Below are 17,344 nucleotides of genomic sequence, written 5' to 3'. Positions count from 1 at the left end.
AGCAGTTTCGCTGGGACATCATCGACCGCTCTCCGTACAACCTGGACCTTGCTCTAAGCGACTTTCATTTGTTTCCGCACTTGAAGGAGCACCTACGAGGTCGTCGCTTCTCTTCAGAGCAGGAGCTGAAACACGTCATGACAACGTGTCTGAACACGCAAGGACAGGATTTGTACCAGGAGGGAATCTTCAATTTTATCCCAGGATGCGACGGGTGTCTCAACCGATATAAAGAGAGTATGTCAAAAAATAACCTAGTGTATGTAGTACTATCTGTTCGCTGTATTGGTTGTATGCAATAATACATACACGTTTCACTACAGGCTTTGTAACCTTGTTTTCACATCGCTCCAGGTATCATATTATTACAACAGTGCTCTACTACAATCCCAAAATGTAAGATAAATTATAAAATAGTTCAATGTGTTGCGATTTAAGATTTTTAGCTACAGAAGATCTGATACAGTGTTTGATTACCTTGTCGGTATACAAATGTGCTAATCTCTTCACTTGTACAGATTAACTATTCGTAAGTTACATGTGGCATCTCTGTATCATAAGTTGAAAGCTTACTTCTCTTTTTCCATTAATTTCCTTTGCATGACGAATTCGACATTGGGAATTCATGTTGATAACAAGGGGTTACGTCAAGTGGTGATCACAAGACTATATTACTAGTACGTGAGAGCAAAACTGTTGCGTTCGAGTGTGTATTATGTGTGCGTGAGAACAGCAGCTGGACTTCACACATCATCCCTAAACACACAGAAATCTTCATCACTTACCCCTACCAGTATTCTATCTCTTATTCGATATAGATTCTGCATATACCCCTCTCCTCTCTCGCGTTTATGGTCTGCCATATGGATGGATGTGCTTAGTGGAAGGGGGGCTGGGTGGGGAGTGGGGAAACCCATTTCACCCTTCACTAATACAAACGCATGTGACGATTTTCACAGAGGGAGTTAGTAACTGTTCTCAATACTGGCGGAAACATACTCAACGACCACTCCCACTATCGCTTATGGTGGTGTAAATATTGAAACAGATTGAAAGTGATATCGGCAGTGTAGAATGATCGATGCCAAAAGGTCGTATATGTTTCTTTCAAAAAAAGGAGTTGCTACCAATCATACAAATAACCCTTCAATTTATTGCAGTAAGATGTGAGAGATATCGTGTATATATTGAATAGACATTTTTGAACTTCCAAACTATGCTGTATATAAGTATGAAAAATCTTATATAACATCCAGGGCCGCACTCAGAGATTATTGTTGGGAGGGGTCCTAGCCTTGGAGGGAAAATACAATACTACAAGCCCCTATGTCTATGTAGTACCGAAGGAGTATTATTTTGCACCGAAAAAGACAATAAGTAATTGTAAAATACTTTTATCTATGTTTTCAGGGGAAAATGATAGAACTAGATTGTTTTTATAACAGAAAGAATACAGATGAAGTGTTAGATCAAATTTTTCATGCAACCTTAATCATTTCCTTGTTAAACTAATATATTTTTACTAAGAAAGTATACAAATGTATGTTGAATTAGGAAGTTTTGGGGGAAGATTCAGACCCAGTGGACCCCTGTGGGTGCACTCCTAACAACACCATCACAGCAAGAAATAGCAAAAAACGTTTCCTTACTTTGGTGTTAGTGTCCTAAGGATAAATTATTTCCTTCCGATAACATTCTAATCAAAACGAAAGTGGTATAAATAAACTATTTCCAGTTTCAACAGTAAATATTGATCAAAAACTGTAACACATAACCAGATACTTTTTTTTTCTTACAATGAATTCAGTATTCCAAGAATACCACCTTTGTCTCGTTACTAAAACCAGAAGTGGTAGATATCTACTAACACTTCCGGTTTTAATATTGATCTTCATACAACAAGCACTGTAAGAAATAGTGAGAAGTGACTTCTCGGTATAGAATCATCATCACAAGGAAAAAGTTCTCACTCTGAATATGATCTCTTTGTATTGCTACCAGGAGTAGTAGAAATCTGCTATCACCTCGATTCCAATATTTATTTATTTATTTATTGTGTTCAACAGAGAAGATATATTTTCTAATTACAGAAGACCTGAACAAAATATTTTACAATCTTGTTATTATAATAGATTTTAAAGAAAGAAATAATAATAGAAAATAATAATAATAGGAATATACTGGGCTTCCCAGAAGTAGTGACTCACTTGTTGTTAGGTGTGGTAGGTTAGGCTGTATGATTGATATTGTTGTTTGTTCCTTTGTTTTGCTTGTGGTGCGATGTAATGATGTTTTTTTTCTTTTTTTCAGTTGATAACACTACAAGATGGCGGCTTGCCTGAAACTTGAGAAACATGTTCAATGCGTTCGCCTGTTTTCTGAGACACACAACGTTACCGAAGTCCAGTGACGAATAAAGGAGCTGTACGGTGATTCTACGACACAGCGGAAGACAATAACAAGGGGAAATAGGGTCTTCAATATCACTAGTAGTGAAATTGACGCAAAGAGGCCGGGTAGCAACAATCCCGCAAATGCGGTTCGGATGACGGTGTGCTGCGGCCGTTTTTCCTTGACGGTTCCGTGACTGGGGGAGTCGTACTTGAACTTACTGGAGGAGTCTGTGATACCTCTGTTGCAGGAGAGGGATGTTTTTGACACATTGTGGAGGAAGCAAGATGGCGCTCCACCACACTTTGCCCGGATTGTCCGTGACTTTTTGAACACCTTCACAGGGGGATGGATTGGTCATCGGGGAACAGTGGAGTGGCCGCCACGATCACCAGATCACGCCCATTCCGAATTCTTCCTATGGAGACATTTGAAGGACAAAATATATGCAAGACCCATAAGCAGTGTTGCGGAATTGACGGCACGAATCACCGAGGAATTCAACAACATTCCCGTTCAGATATGCCAACATGCGTGCAGAAATGTGCGTCTCCCGCGGAGGCAAGCATGCATCGATGTTAATGGCCACCAGGTGGACTTCCAAATGGAGAATAGGGATTACATACTGTAAGCACTTGATTTCTACATCATTCCTCTGTATGTACAATTTTGTTTCATGCCACTCTTCTTTATAATAAAAATGTATTGATCACTCTAAAGGCGGGTTACTACTTCTGGTACACCCTGTAGATAAAAATTATACAATTAATTTTCTAACAAGTTATTTAAAGTTTGAATAGCTACAGTAAGAAAAATACATAAAAGTAATACACATATAAGTAAACATGTAAGTATTCTTCATAGAAATTCGTAAAATATTTTGTCGTCATAGAGTTGAGTTTGATTTTAGCAGCGAGGCTATATGAGACGTGGACATACTGATTAACGTGGAATCTGAACCACATGAGCTCCCGCCGGGAATCGAACCCGGGCCTCCCACGCCATAGGCGTGAATGCTAGCCTCTTAGCCACGAACAAGCTCCTCGTAATAATTGACAATAGGTTTGAAATGACATTGAAATCAAGATACGACAGTTTCTGTGATGTAGTATGTTTTGCACATTCGAACCAATGGTGAATTTCTGTAATGCTTCTGTCTAGATGTATCATAGTATAATAGGTATCTTTGTGAAGTATTAACCATTATTGCATTAAATTTGAATAGACTCAAAAACGAACTATTATCATATATACCTTTAACCAGTTTGCACATAAACATATTTGGTCATTTATTTTTTGTCTAGTAGATAATTTGGGATAACAAAATTCATTTAACAAATTTTGGTATGATATTCTATGCCTTATAGCTGAGAGTTGATATTTCTGAAACTATAAATAACGTAGAAAACGTTTCTGAGTTTGGGTAGTAGAAAGCAAATTCAAATTTTATTTTATTTTATTTTATTGGAATGGGAGAAGGCAAGAGTTTTCCATATTAAGGATCCGTATTCCAACTTACTTCTTACTAGACTATTAAATAAAGCTTTACTAGAATCAATAGTTTTAAACTTTGCTGCACTTCTGGTAATAAAATCTAACTGTTTTTATGCACATTTTATTATATAATCCCCGTGATTGTTAAATGTAAATTTTAACACACAAGTCCTAATATTACACACAAGTCCTAAATATAATTTATCTTCTGAAGTAATAGTTTATTAATTGTATATTGAACTTCCGGGCTATACTTAATATTACTAAATAAATTATAATTACACTTCTTAACATATGGAATTCTTATGAAACACGCGAAAATCGCTAGTAGGAATTGATAAACGATTTTTTTTTTTTTCATGTGTGTGGATTTAGGATTCCAACAATAGGTTCCATCTCGGATCTTATTTTTCTATTGAAGGTGGAAGTAATAAAACGTAGGAAAACTTCCAGTTTTACTATTGATTTCTGTAGAACAAAAACTTACACGATAACGAAAAAACTGTCCTCTTTTTTTCTTAACGGATTCAGAGTCCAAAGAACTGAACCCAAAAACCGTCGAAAGAAAATACCCTCAAAATACTTTGCATAGCCTTCTTAAATGAGAAATTACTTACATTACATTGCAGTGATATTAATTAAATATGTATTTCCGAAATAAGAAACAAAATTGCCTCAGTCATTTCCGAGAAAATCGCCTCCCCCCAAAAGAAATCATACTAAGAGTACTAGGGGAAAGTGGGGGAATGGCTACCGCTTAAGATAATTTTTTTTAAATCTCAAAAACTGTGCTGATTGATGCGAAAAGAAAACGTGCATTAGAAAGAGCAATGTTTCTAGTACATCTTTGAGTATTACTTTGTTCACTGTCATTCTTAATTATTCCTACAAAAGTGGTCACCGGTAGGCACTCAACAAGCTTCGTAATATTAAATCAATACATATTGTTGTACCATTTACAGAAACCATATTTTTCACTTTGATATTTATTGTTATTTATATATATTGTAAGGATCACCACATCACAACATGAGCATAATGTTTATGGACGACACGTGCTAACGTTTAGAGAAACAAGCAGACGATACGCTGAACAGGAAGATACGAAGATCAACACGATGGACGAGCCACCTGAAGAGAGCATATAAAAGAGGAACTACAGAGGAAGAAGGCATCAGTTAACCACCGATCGCCTACTCACAACAGATCTGGAACCAGCCACAGAGGTTTAGGGAGGGGAGGCAAGTCATTAAAAATTTTCTTACAAATATCTAAATTGTGCATTTTGCATTGAGGTCTGGAGGGGCCACGGAAAGTTTAGGGGGTAGGCCCCCCTTAGCTCCCCTCTGATTGTGGGTCTGTCTGGAGGTCGCACTGGACTAAGGGGCTCTACCTATCGTAATATCCCTGGAGGCTGCTCTGAAGCGAAGGGGATGCCTCAACACAAACCATACCTAACGAGGCTGCCATGAGCCGAGGAGGTTTCCTAGAACCATAACCTGGAGTCGCTACAGACCACCCCGGTGGCTACCATGAGTGAAGGGGTTCCCGTATGAAAGGTTACTTCCTTCACCCTTGGTCGTAAGGGAGACTCTGATATATTAACTTTGTAAAATACAAAGACAATTTTGTATTCTTATAAATAAATCGGTGAAGGGCTAGATTCCGGACCATTATTGACTCTGCTTACACAAAATATTACATAATAGATAAAAATAAGGAAAAGTTTGGTCACAAATGCAAGCGTTGAACATCGAATAAGAGAAGTGTCTATGCAATCTTCATGTTCCCTCCACAAACGATTCCTACATTTTATCCGATGACTTTATCTTTCCAACCAATTCATGTAATACAGTTAGGTTCAAAAATTTATGTTGTGTGATAAAATACCATTGGAATTTCGCATACAATACCTTAATAATAAAGTAGCAGGAAAATATAGTTCATACGGAATCTCGTTATCCGATAATCGTAGTATTAAGCGTTTTTATCTCATGAATACCACTAAAAGTATGCCTTGTAATAATTATAAAATAAAGAGTAGATACTACAATTGTATATCTGTAAAAATAGCAAAATTTTAGTTTAAAGTTTAAGTGCACGTATCTTGCAGTATTTGTCATCAAAATCTTATTGCGTTTAATGCGTAATTAGTTTATCATAATCTTATTTTCCCTACTCAACTCCCCTAACTACCGACTTTTGATCGACGACTTGAGTTCTAAATATGAGCCAAGTTTCGACTTACATGTCACACACCGAAACAACTACAAAGGGTTGATCTTGAACACTATTAGCCAAGGGATAGAACTTGTGAATTTCTAAATGAGGAACCACTTACGAAAAATAGTAGTGTTATTGTTAAGAAGAAACATATTTATTAAATATAAACGAAAACACTTGAAAGAAAACCCTTACCCCTAAAGCTAAAACTGCACTTTGTTCATTTTTATTTTCTTCTTACTTTCTTCTTTTTTTGTAGACCATATTGTAGACTTGTTGATGAAGTAGTTAGATTGTCTGAATTGTTTATGGGAAAATTGTCCATAAAGAACTTCGTCCACTAAGAGTATACACCCTGCCTGGATTTTCCGCCACAAAAATGATTTGTATCAACGTGTGAAATATTGAGTTATTAATTATAAACTAGGAATGCAATGGATATACCCGATTGCAATGAAATGAGCTGAGCGAGCTTAAACTACGTAATCAGGAAGCGTTTTTCGGTGATTATTCCTCGATGGTACATCGGATTTTTGATTTCGACCTATGTTCTCACTCAGCACGACATACTCTATCAGCGTGCTAAGTTTGGTTGAGATCGGCCAAACGGTCTAGGAGTAAGCGTTTTTCGGTGATTATTCCTCGATGGTACATCGGATTTTTGATTTCGACCTATGTTGTCACTCAGAACGACATACTCTATCAGCGTGCTAAGTTTGGTTGAGATCGGCCAAACGGTCTAGGAGTAAGCGTTTTTCGGTGATTATTCCTCGATGGTACATCGGATTTTTGATTTCGACCTATGTTCTCACTCAGCACAACATACTCTATCAGCGTGCTAAGTTTGGTTGAGATCGGCCAAACGGTCTAGGAGGAGTTCGCGGACAACCAAACGGCTAACCCGAGTATAAGAGCTTCGCTTCGCTCAGCTCAACAAAATTACTAGAGCCATTTTCGACAAAGTCGCAGGCTAGTTTCGATTTACGTCATCCAGTAAACTTCACTTATTTTGGATAGTAGGAGGAAAATTCGAACCTCCTTGGAGAATTTTACAAAAATATCAAGTTTAACATTCGGTTTTGATACCTTGAACGGTATGCCTCTAGGCGAGAGTAGGCTTACGTACTTACATCGTGACGAACTGACGGACGAACGAACATCCAAAAATTCCTTTGTTCGACATGCAGATGCCAATGAAGGTTTTTGTTGTCTGTGGGTTAGCGTCGATTTGCCGCCCGTATCAGAGGGTTAACCCCCTCTCGAAAATTTTCTGAAATTTTGGCACTAGAAAATGAGTTCCATGCCATTTAAACCTTCTAAAGCATGTTGCAATACCTAATAGTTTAATATGTACATGTTCTATTGGATCAAACAGTTCAATTTAATTGTAGTAGATAGGTTTTCTAGACGTGACTTTATGTAGAAAAGGAAACAATAAAACACTCACGGAATTTACTTTTCCCATTTCAGCGTTCTAAATCAGCTGATCTATTTAGTCGCATTTTCTGTCATCTTAAGCCACAGCACAAAGTAACCTGTTAGCTATCTTAGGCTTCCATGTTCGAAGCATTATTGTACTACTGTCCTCTATAATCACTAATATCAATGTTTGTTCATAAAGCTCATGTGTGATAGTTGGAAACATATATTCTACTTTGTACCCAGCTGATGCAAGAAACCAGGAAGGTATTCAAGGGGGGGGTCCGGACCCCCCTTCGAGACGAGAAATGAAAAAAATAAGGAAGGATAAACGAAAATGAAACGAGAAAAAGGAGGATCAGAGTTAAAAATAAATTATAGAAAGTTTTTGGTTACTCTTTTAATGAGGAGATTTGTATTACTTGCAATACATGGTGGCGAAGTGAGCGAGATATCCTGGAGGAATTAGGGAATTTGAAATTTCTAGAAAAGTTACCGATTTTTCAGAATTTCTAGTCAGGGAGATTTCAAGCTTCGGAAAGGATAGAGCTGTTCTGTAACAGCGTGGACATTTTTTATCATAATTTTTCGTCATCGCATCCCTGCAGTATCAAACATGTTATTTCAAAAACAATTTTCTACTGATCCTTTAACCTGTCATTTGGAACAGACAGTAGTTGACGGAATAATAAAAACAAAAAATTATGTGGAAAGAAAGTTCTGAAATGAAATCCTTGAGTTTTACGTCCCACTGTTATGCCGGTTAGGCTAAAGGAGACGGTGATAATGAGAGATGAGTGAAATGGTGGAATGAAGAAAGTGGGAGGAAACGGGAGAACCCCGAGAAAACCCACGAGCACGGTGTTTGACCACCACAAAGTTCACTTGGCGGGGGCTGGGATCGAACTAAAGAAAGTTCTGTTAACATTTGATTCAACAGAGAAAGGAACTCAGATATTGTAAAATATTTTACAAGACATTATTGAGTATGTACTTTTTATAATAGTTGAGATCATAATGAAAGGAAAATTGTTATATTTGAATAAACAGAGGAAGGATGTAAATATTGTATAATCTTTCTCAATATTTTTTTTATTATTTTGCTCGAGATTTCATAGTTTGTTATTGAAATACTTACCAACATATCCTCATTTTATTGTCCTAACAAACCAATATATGTTGATAGTAAAGTAGTTTAGATTAATCGAGCTCCTGGGCCTTCAGAATTACATGTCACGCCTCCCCCGAACCGTTACGAAATCCTTTCTAAACGAACCAATATATGTTCCAGTAAAATAGTTTAGACTGATCAAGCCCCTGCAGGGCCCTGGTGTGATGACCACAGTATTTCATGTCACGGACCCCCCCCCTTCACGAAATCCTGGCTACGTGCCTGCATCATAGAACAAATTATATTAATCAGAAATCAGTATATTTTTTTTTATTAAGACCTGCAAATTTTTTATGACTTATTGAGTGAGAACAAATGTTTTTCTGTAATTTGCTAATTTGTTCTGAATCATTGTACGTTTCTAAAGTAATTTTACAAAAAAATTCTTCTAAATACGAATTTCTGAATGTAAGGATTAGCTGAAAATTCTTTCTTGCACCCGAAAGTGGAAGACTTAACCTAAAGTCGTTACACTTACCTCTGGGAGTTTTTGCTAACTATGGAAGTTTTAAGCCGAGAACTAAAGTTTCACTAGTCACAGAGGTTATCTTAAGTTTTACTTTTTCTACCACGTTTTACGTTATACGTTTTTATTCTTCCCGGCGAATTTTTGCCGTTAAATAAATAAATGATAGTATTGGACACTTTAAAAATGTTCTTACAAGTTAATGCAAAATAAATAGAGAAACTGATTTCTCTCACAATGTAAACAACGCAAACGTTATTGCTTACAAGGGAACATCTTATATTGACAGTAGCATTACCCAATCAAACAATGTGCAATCGATAGAGGAGTGAAGAAAAGTAAAAAATCCAGTTTTACGGGCCGACACCTAAAAACACAAGAGATACAGAGGAAAGAAGAATCTAGAATCATGTAAAGATAGCAATGCAAAGGATACATTGATACAGAAAGAACTTCAAAATGATTAAAGTAATCAAAATGGTATTTACACAACAGTATAGTAAGCAAACATTGTACCCACAGACATGCTCAAGAACATATGTAATGCAGTGTTGCCAACTGAGCACAAAATGAAGTTTTGTTAAATGGCACGGAACACAAATTACATCGTGTAGAAAATCTAATTATGATTACATTAATTACATCTGTGAAGACGTGATGTATCTTGTTGCCAACATTTGAAGATAGGCCTATATGAATTCCTACATGAATTTCGGATGTAGAATAGTACATACATTACCAACACACTGGAGAGCGCTTTATCAACAGCAACACTGAAAAACTGACTACCAATATTGTGTGAGGTGATACAATATTACGTGCATCAGAAACGTGAGTCTGCTAATCAATTGTCAATCCAAGAGCTTGCATCATTTCAGTTTTGTGTGTTGTGTTTGACACTATTCTGATTTTCCACTTGGGCAAACTTACTTAGACGTTGTGCTTCGTCCCTTATTTTCGTGCTTCAGTGATTATATGATTGTTTGTGGTCTCATATTTTGGTTTTAACTAGTTAGAATCGTGTACTATATGTTCTCTTCTACATCCGAGATTCATATAGGAATTCATATAGGCGTATCTTTAAACGTTAACAACACGGTACATCATGACTTCACAGGTATGGTTCTACTTCTAACTAGATTTTCTAGATGTTATAATTTGTGTTCAGTGCCATTTAACAAAACTCAACTTTTGCTCAGTTGGCAACACTGCATTACATATGATGTTATTGAGTACAATGTTTGTTTACTATACTGTTGTGTAAATATCATTTTGATTACTTTAATCATTTTGAACTTCTTTCTGTGTCAGTGTATCTTTTGCATTGCTATCTTCACATGATTTTAGATCCTTCTTTCCTCTGTATCTCCTGTGTTTCTGCGTGTCGGCCCGTAAAACTTTGGATTTCTCACTTTTCTTCACTCCTCTATCGATTGCACATTGTTGATTTGGCAACGCTACTATCAATATAAGATGTTCCCTTGTTAGTATTTAAAGAGAAAAATGACACAGGGTGCTTTTTTTAAAATCTTTATCCAACCTTCACCCCAACCTTATGTTTAAAAGTGAAATGAAATTAACTTTTTAAGTCTAACGTCTCATGATTATGCCTTTAAGGCTAAGGGAGACGTATGATTAAGGCAAGTGAATGATGATGGAAGAATTGGTAGAAGTGGGAGGAAACGGGAGTACCCTGAAGAAACCCATGGACACGTTGTCCATCACAAAATTACTTAGCCGGGGATTGAACCAGAGACCCCATACACCAGAACTAAGCGCTTATATTTAAGAATAACTTGGTTTCTAGCATGTTCACGGTAGCCTTGGCCTAACAACACCATTTCAATCATATCACAGATTTGATCTACTTGTGATACACTGATGTAAGATATAAAAGCTACTGTAACTTAATGAAAGCAAAATTCCAAATAGTTGTGAATTTCGATGTGTCCTAAAAGAACTTTTGAACGCACATGTAATACTAATTATAACTTAATGACGAAACCCGATTACGATTTGCGTTGGACAAACATCGTGAGCGTGATTTTTCTCAGGATTCTTCAGTTTCCTTTCACTAGATTCATTTTAACATTATCAACCATCTTTGGATCACTGTCTCCTACAGCTTCGATACATAATTGTGGGACGTTAAACTAACAAAATAATAACAGTGACAGCTTCAGCGCTCATGTAATCTAAAATCTAAATCCATCCCTTTCATATTTTCTTTAGATAAATTCTTGAGAGATGTATCAGTTAGTAGGGGCGCAGTTGTAAGTTCGTATACAAGTTGACAATACAAACATGCCGTTTGCGACATTCGATAATTCTCACGTACCTGCCGAACAATTACTATGATGTCATTATTTTTATACCTTAGGACATGTATGGTGACGTCTTCAATATGACGCCACTTTAAACTACTTAACACGTATTATCTTGAGAAACACTTAACCCATTTTTATTCTGTTTGTGTCAAATACAAGCTTTAGTTTAAAGCTAAAAATTATGTTTAGTAACATTTTTTCATACAAGTGATAATTAAAAATGTACGAAAAACTTTATATATTTTCCGAACTCAAAATTTGTGTTTTTGTTAAATTGCAAAGAAACTGTCAGATTTACGAAAACATGTTACAGAACATAAATTTTAGTGTAATTTAAGACCTTTAATTTGCTGTAAAGAAAAACAAAATCAACGTATAAGTTTTCGAGGTACGGACATAAGAATAAGTCAATAAAATACTTTGTTAATGTTAGTTTCCCATAACTGCGCTGAAGAGCAAGGTTGTATTTTTCAATAAACACAATTTTAATACGACAGGCACTTTTTAAGAGTGTAAAAAAAAAAAAAAAAAAAAAAAAAAAAAAAAAAAACAATTGTACAACTGTGCAATATAAAAGGTAACTCCTCTTGCAAGATAGTTAAATATAACATTTAAAATCAATGGTAAAAGTGGATCTGAAAAGGCCGTTCCCTGTGCCTATCTTTGCCCATTGTAATTTTTTAGGAACTAGGGGACGCCAATGATATTTTTTGGAAATGGGTTAATGGAGTCCCTCGCGTTCCCCTCACTTTTACCCCTGTTTATGATATATTTATACGAGTATGCATAGCTTCTAACATTTCACTTAATCAACATCTGTCTGTCATCAGTCCATCTGTTGCGCGATAACTCTAGTACAAACTATCCGATTTTAACAGGGCGGCTATTTGAAGCGATCGCAACGCGTTTTTATTGCTCATGCGTACGCTTGGAATACGTTGACCATGTATTTAAATGTGGATGGCTAATCACAAACGCGAAAACAATAAAAACGCGGAGAAAACGTCAGCTCGAGCGTATTTGGTGCGTTTCGGAACAATAGACCACCTGCTGTCAAAAGGAAGCAAAAAAGGAAAGGTGTGTTGCCAGGCAAGGGGATTTTTAGCAAGAAACAGCTGCTTTGAAGATGCTTTGTGCAGAGTACTGGAACTCTGCTATTATAGACCTGGACTTGGCAAGAAAGACCTGGAAACCCTGACTGGCTCACAGTATGATTTATAACTCTGGCAAAAGTAAAGTTACCAAATAGCCACCCCTTGGTCGCGTTCGCTCTAGGGGTAACGCTTCGAAAACGCATTCTCAAATAGCCACAGACTAATGAAGCTAAGTAATATGCCTTCCTTTAACTTGTAGAATTAATATAATTGATTCGGGTTTGAATACATCAAGAAGAAGAGGAAGGCCATGGATTGTAAAGGTAAAATCATTTCCCTATTGTAAATTTAAAAATATACATGCAATACAATTTTCCAATGTTATAAACTACGTAAACAGTGTTTGGTTACGACAAAATATGGTGTACCTAGGTGTAGTTTCTTTTCGATTTTTCCGATTTTGTATTATATATTTTGGAGATCAGAGACTTAATCTTACAATTTGGGGTTGAAACTAGTAGCAGAGAAGGGAGAGTACCGCTCACTTCAACAATACTCACAATCACAAAAAAAGTTTTATTTACCTTTTTACACTCAAAAAATTTAAACTGTATTGTAAAGGTATTAAATTGTATTGTACAGGTAAGCAAGAAAGTTCTGCGCTTTTTGTGGAGGTCTGTGTTCCATTGGCCCTCACACCGTGAGTTGAATGCGAATGGAGATAAGGCGAAGGTTGGTTGTGGTTGTGGCAGTTCAGTTACACCTTGAACTTGCGCAAGGACACAGTGAACATCAGACCTCTACAGAGCGTCATAAGGGCATGTATGCTGTACGAGCTCAAACTGGGATCAAATGACGCTGCAGCGGGCAGAATATATGCTAGGTCTTTGGCGAGGGTGTCGTGCCTACGCACTCAGTGCAGCGGTGGTTTAACAAGTTTAAGGACGGTGATGAAACACTCGAAGACGCATTACGTGCTGGACGACCAATACATGTACAAAATGAAGATCTTGAGGCAGCAATTGAGGCGAGCAATAGCCAAATATGTGAAGAACTGGGACTGCAATTCAGTGCGAGTGGAGAAACCATTTGGTAGCACCTCCATCAACTTAGGAAAAACTACAAGTTGGGTCGATGAGTCCCACATGATTTGACTCCTGGCCAGAAGGCAACGCTAGCAGACACCTGAGTATCTTTGCTGTCTAGTCTGAGGAAGAAGCCATTTCTGAACAGGAGATTGACATATGATGACAAGTGGGTCCTGTACGAAGCTCTACGGCGCCGTCATCATTGGTTAGCATCCCTTGAACCTGTTCCAAAATAGCCGAAACAGCAGTGCACCAAAAATGGCTCTCCTATGTGTTTTTTGGACTGCTCGCAGCATCGTGCATCGGGAACTGCTACCAGCTGGTCAGAGCATCAATTCAACTGTGTACTGTCAGCAGTTGAGCAGTGTTCAAGAAAAATTCACAACTCTGGAACCAGCACTTCTGAATCACAAAGAGGTCCTCCTACTACAGGACAACTCTAAGACCCACATGACTAGGATGACTTGGGACACCATTCTACGAATTGGATGGAAAATACTATTGCATCAGCCATACTCCCCGGACATTGCACCGTCCGATTATCACCTGTTTCATTCCATGAATGATCACCTTAGAGGAACAGTTCAAATCCATAGTAGAGGTGCAAAATGCACTTGATACCTTCTTCGGTTCACGGCAAACCAAGTTCTACCGCGATGGAATCCATGGCCTTCCAGAACGTTGGGAGAAGGTCGTCGCTGCTGATGTGACATGTTCAAAGGTGGTGGGTGAAAAAGCGACAGAACTTTCTTGGTCACCTTTATAACACCGAAATATGACATATATAGTAAAAACGTTAGGCTTATAGTGAAAAATCGTTCTCAAACTTTGTAGATCTGCTGCCGTTTATTTGAGAAAATGACTGTCTATAATGCAATATTTTTAAAAGCTTTGTAATCAGTAATATAAAGTGTATGAATGGTAGAGCGTTCACCTCTGGTGCTTGGGGTCCCGGGTTCGATCCCAGCCCCCGCCAAGTGAACTTTGTGGTGGACAAACACCGTGCTCGTGGGTTTTTTCGGGGTTCTCCCGTTTCCTCCCACTTTCTTCATTCCACCATTTCACTCATCACTCATAATCACCGTCTCCTTTAGCCTAACCGGCATAACCGTGGGACGTAAAACTCAGAGATTTCATTTCATTTCATTTCATTTTCAAAGTGTATGAAGTGTATATACATTGCATAAGTACAATGGAAGACGTTTGGAAGTCCATAGATGATTTCGTTAAACTTAGTATAACGTCGTTATCCAAACTAACCTACTTCGAAAAAGTGTATATGAAGGTACAAAAGCAAGTGACAATTATGACGCAATATAGTTAAACTAGTAAACTGGGCAACGGTGAAAATAAGGGAACAGAATGTTATATTTTGGTAGCTGTGAGTATAAAATTAGAAGCTAAATGTGAATATTTCATTTGCTTTATCTTTAATTTATATATATTTTGTTTCGGAATACTGCTAACAGATTAAAGCTACATGACAGCAGGACCGTAACTTGTTGGAGGGAGAGGAGGCAAGTGTCCCTCCAGAGGAGCTCCCCGCCGTTCGAAGGGGACCCACTTTAAGACAAAATTTTCTTACTCCATATACGATACAAACATGAAATTATAAATGAAGCATCAAACAAGTTTACTACATTACATAAACAAAACAGCACAAGAAAGGTAATAAAACAAAAATTAGTCATGGGCCCATTTCAATACAAAAAAGTCTATTATTAGGGGGCTCTAGAAATAATATTTATTCGTATGGCTTTGAGATTTGTCAATATTGTCCCCTTAATTACCGTAAATTGTTATGTATGGAACGAGCCCAGGGACGTAACTAACGGCCCCTCAGACCTTGCAGAGCAGGAAGGCCCACAGGCTCCGGGGAGCCCATAAAGAGTAAGAGAAAGATTGAAAGAGGGGGGCCAAGAATTAGAAAACAATTTTCTAGGGTCCCCAAATAAGCATTTTAATGCTTGCTCCCCCCTAGAAAAAATCTAAGTTACGGCGCTGCATGACAGGACAAAAGTTTATTAAGTTCGACAATGTAATCTAGCTTTTTATCACTTACTTCGTAACGTTAGTTTCTTTCCGATGGTAGGGGATCAAAATGTGATTGAGACCGAAATTCCCCTCATTCCTTCCGCTAATTTTCACCCTAATAACAATACCTGTAGTCTGCAAAAGGCAATTAATGAGATTTACATGCAGATTCTGCAGATGTTTTATTCACCGTTTATGACAATATGCGTTCTACACAATTACTCTGTTTATGCCAATGTTTTCTTTTATTTGTCATTTTCGTTCCACTTTATTTCACTTCTAGCGTTGCTTATATACACAACACTCCAATCTTCCTAGTTGCCTTGATAATAATGAAAATTTCTTTCGATTTATGTAATGAATTTTCAGTTCCAATATGCCATAAAATCGAACACTTACAACCATCACATTATTTACAATGAACCCCATTAACTGTGAAAGTGAATGTGTTACGCGTTTGAGAAAAAGAATGTTATTGCTGTGGATTACCTTATTAAGTATTTATATATTATGGTAGACGAATCATTAAAAAGTCAGATTTGGGTAAATGAAGTTTATTGTTTCTTTCTTTTAAATATTTTTTTGTTAAATATTAAAAAAGGAAGGCAAAAATACTTGTTAAAAATCCATAATAAAATCTGTATTATGTATGTAATGTAGGTAGTGTGCTGAAAGCTAAAGACTTATGTAATTAAAAAAAATCGTTATGTAGAAAGTGACTAACCAATTTTTTTTGTCTCTACAAATATTTCTCTGGAAATATTTTCCAAAATCTAAATGATATAAAAATGATAATGACTGTGTTTGTAACTTAATAACTCTTGAACCACCAGACCAAACTCGAACAAATTTTTTAACATAGATGAGGTTCCGGCCTGGGATAGTTTTTATCATTTCACTTTGACGGTACAACTTAGGGTAGAGTAGGAAGGGAGATATTCAAAAATGATCAAAAATGACCGATATTAATGTCGAATTCATAGTTTTTGGGGTCCCTAAATTGACTGGTGACAGTTTTGGTGTCCTTTATGTCCAAAATGAAACGTGTTTTCTCCGTGCAAAGAACGGGTATTCTGCTATATATACACACAGAGGCGCATCCAAGGTGGAAGCTATACCCAGACAGCAATTTAAACTTGCTGCAAGTTTACCCCAAACTTGCTGTTGCAGGTCAATTAGCTTGCCGCAAGCGCTAGTATGCAAGCCATTTAGCTTGCTGCAAGCTAGCTAGTTACATCAGGGCAAGGCTTGCGGCAAGCTTGTCTTCACAAGTAAAATTATCTCAAATGCAAGCCAATTATAAGCGTAACTCATCAATGGCAAGCTTTATTAAGCTTATTGCAAGGGAAAGACACGCCAAACAAGCCATATGGAAGCTTGCGCTAAGCGAATTTAAATAAAACAAAACAATAAAAAATCCGTATACATCGACCGTCTGACTAAATCTATTCTACAATATATTTCCCCCTCACCTTCCCAATTATTGAAGCAAATGAACAGCCGCGAGAACACCCACGTCTCCGATCTGCTTCTACACATCAAAATATTCATAATAGTAACGATTTTGTTATGACAATCAACGCTTTTTTTTTTTTTTTTTTTTTAAGAGAGAGACAGATCTGTTTGAAATCTTTATT

This window comes from Thermobia domestica, chromosome 1, assembly GCF_964235325.1.
Source record: "Thermobia domestica chromosome 1, izTheDome1.hap1.1, whole genome shotgun sequence".
In the NCBI taxonomy this organism is placed as follows: domain Eukaryota; kingdom Metazoa; phylum Arthropoda; class Insecta; order Zygentoma; family Lepismatidae; genus Thermobia; species Thermobia domestica.
This window is presented reverse-complemented; position numbering follows the sequence as displayed.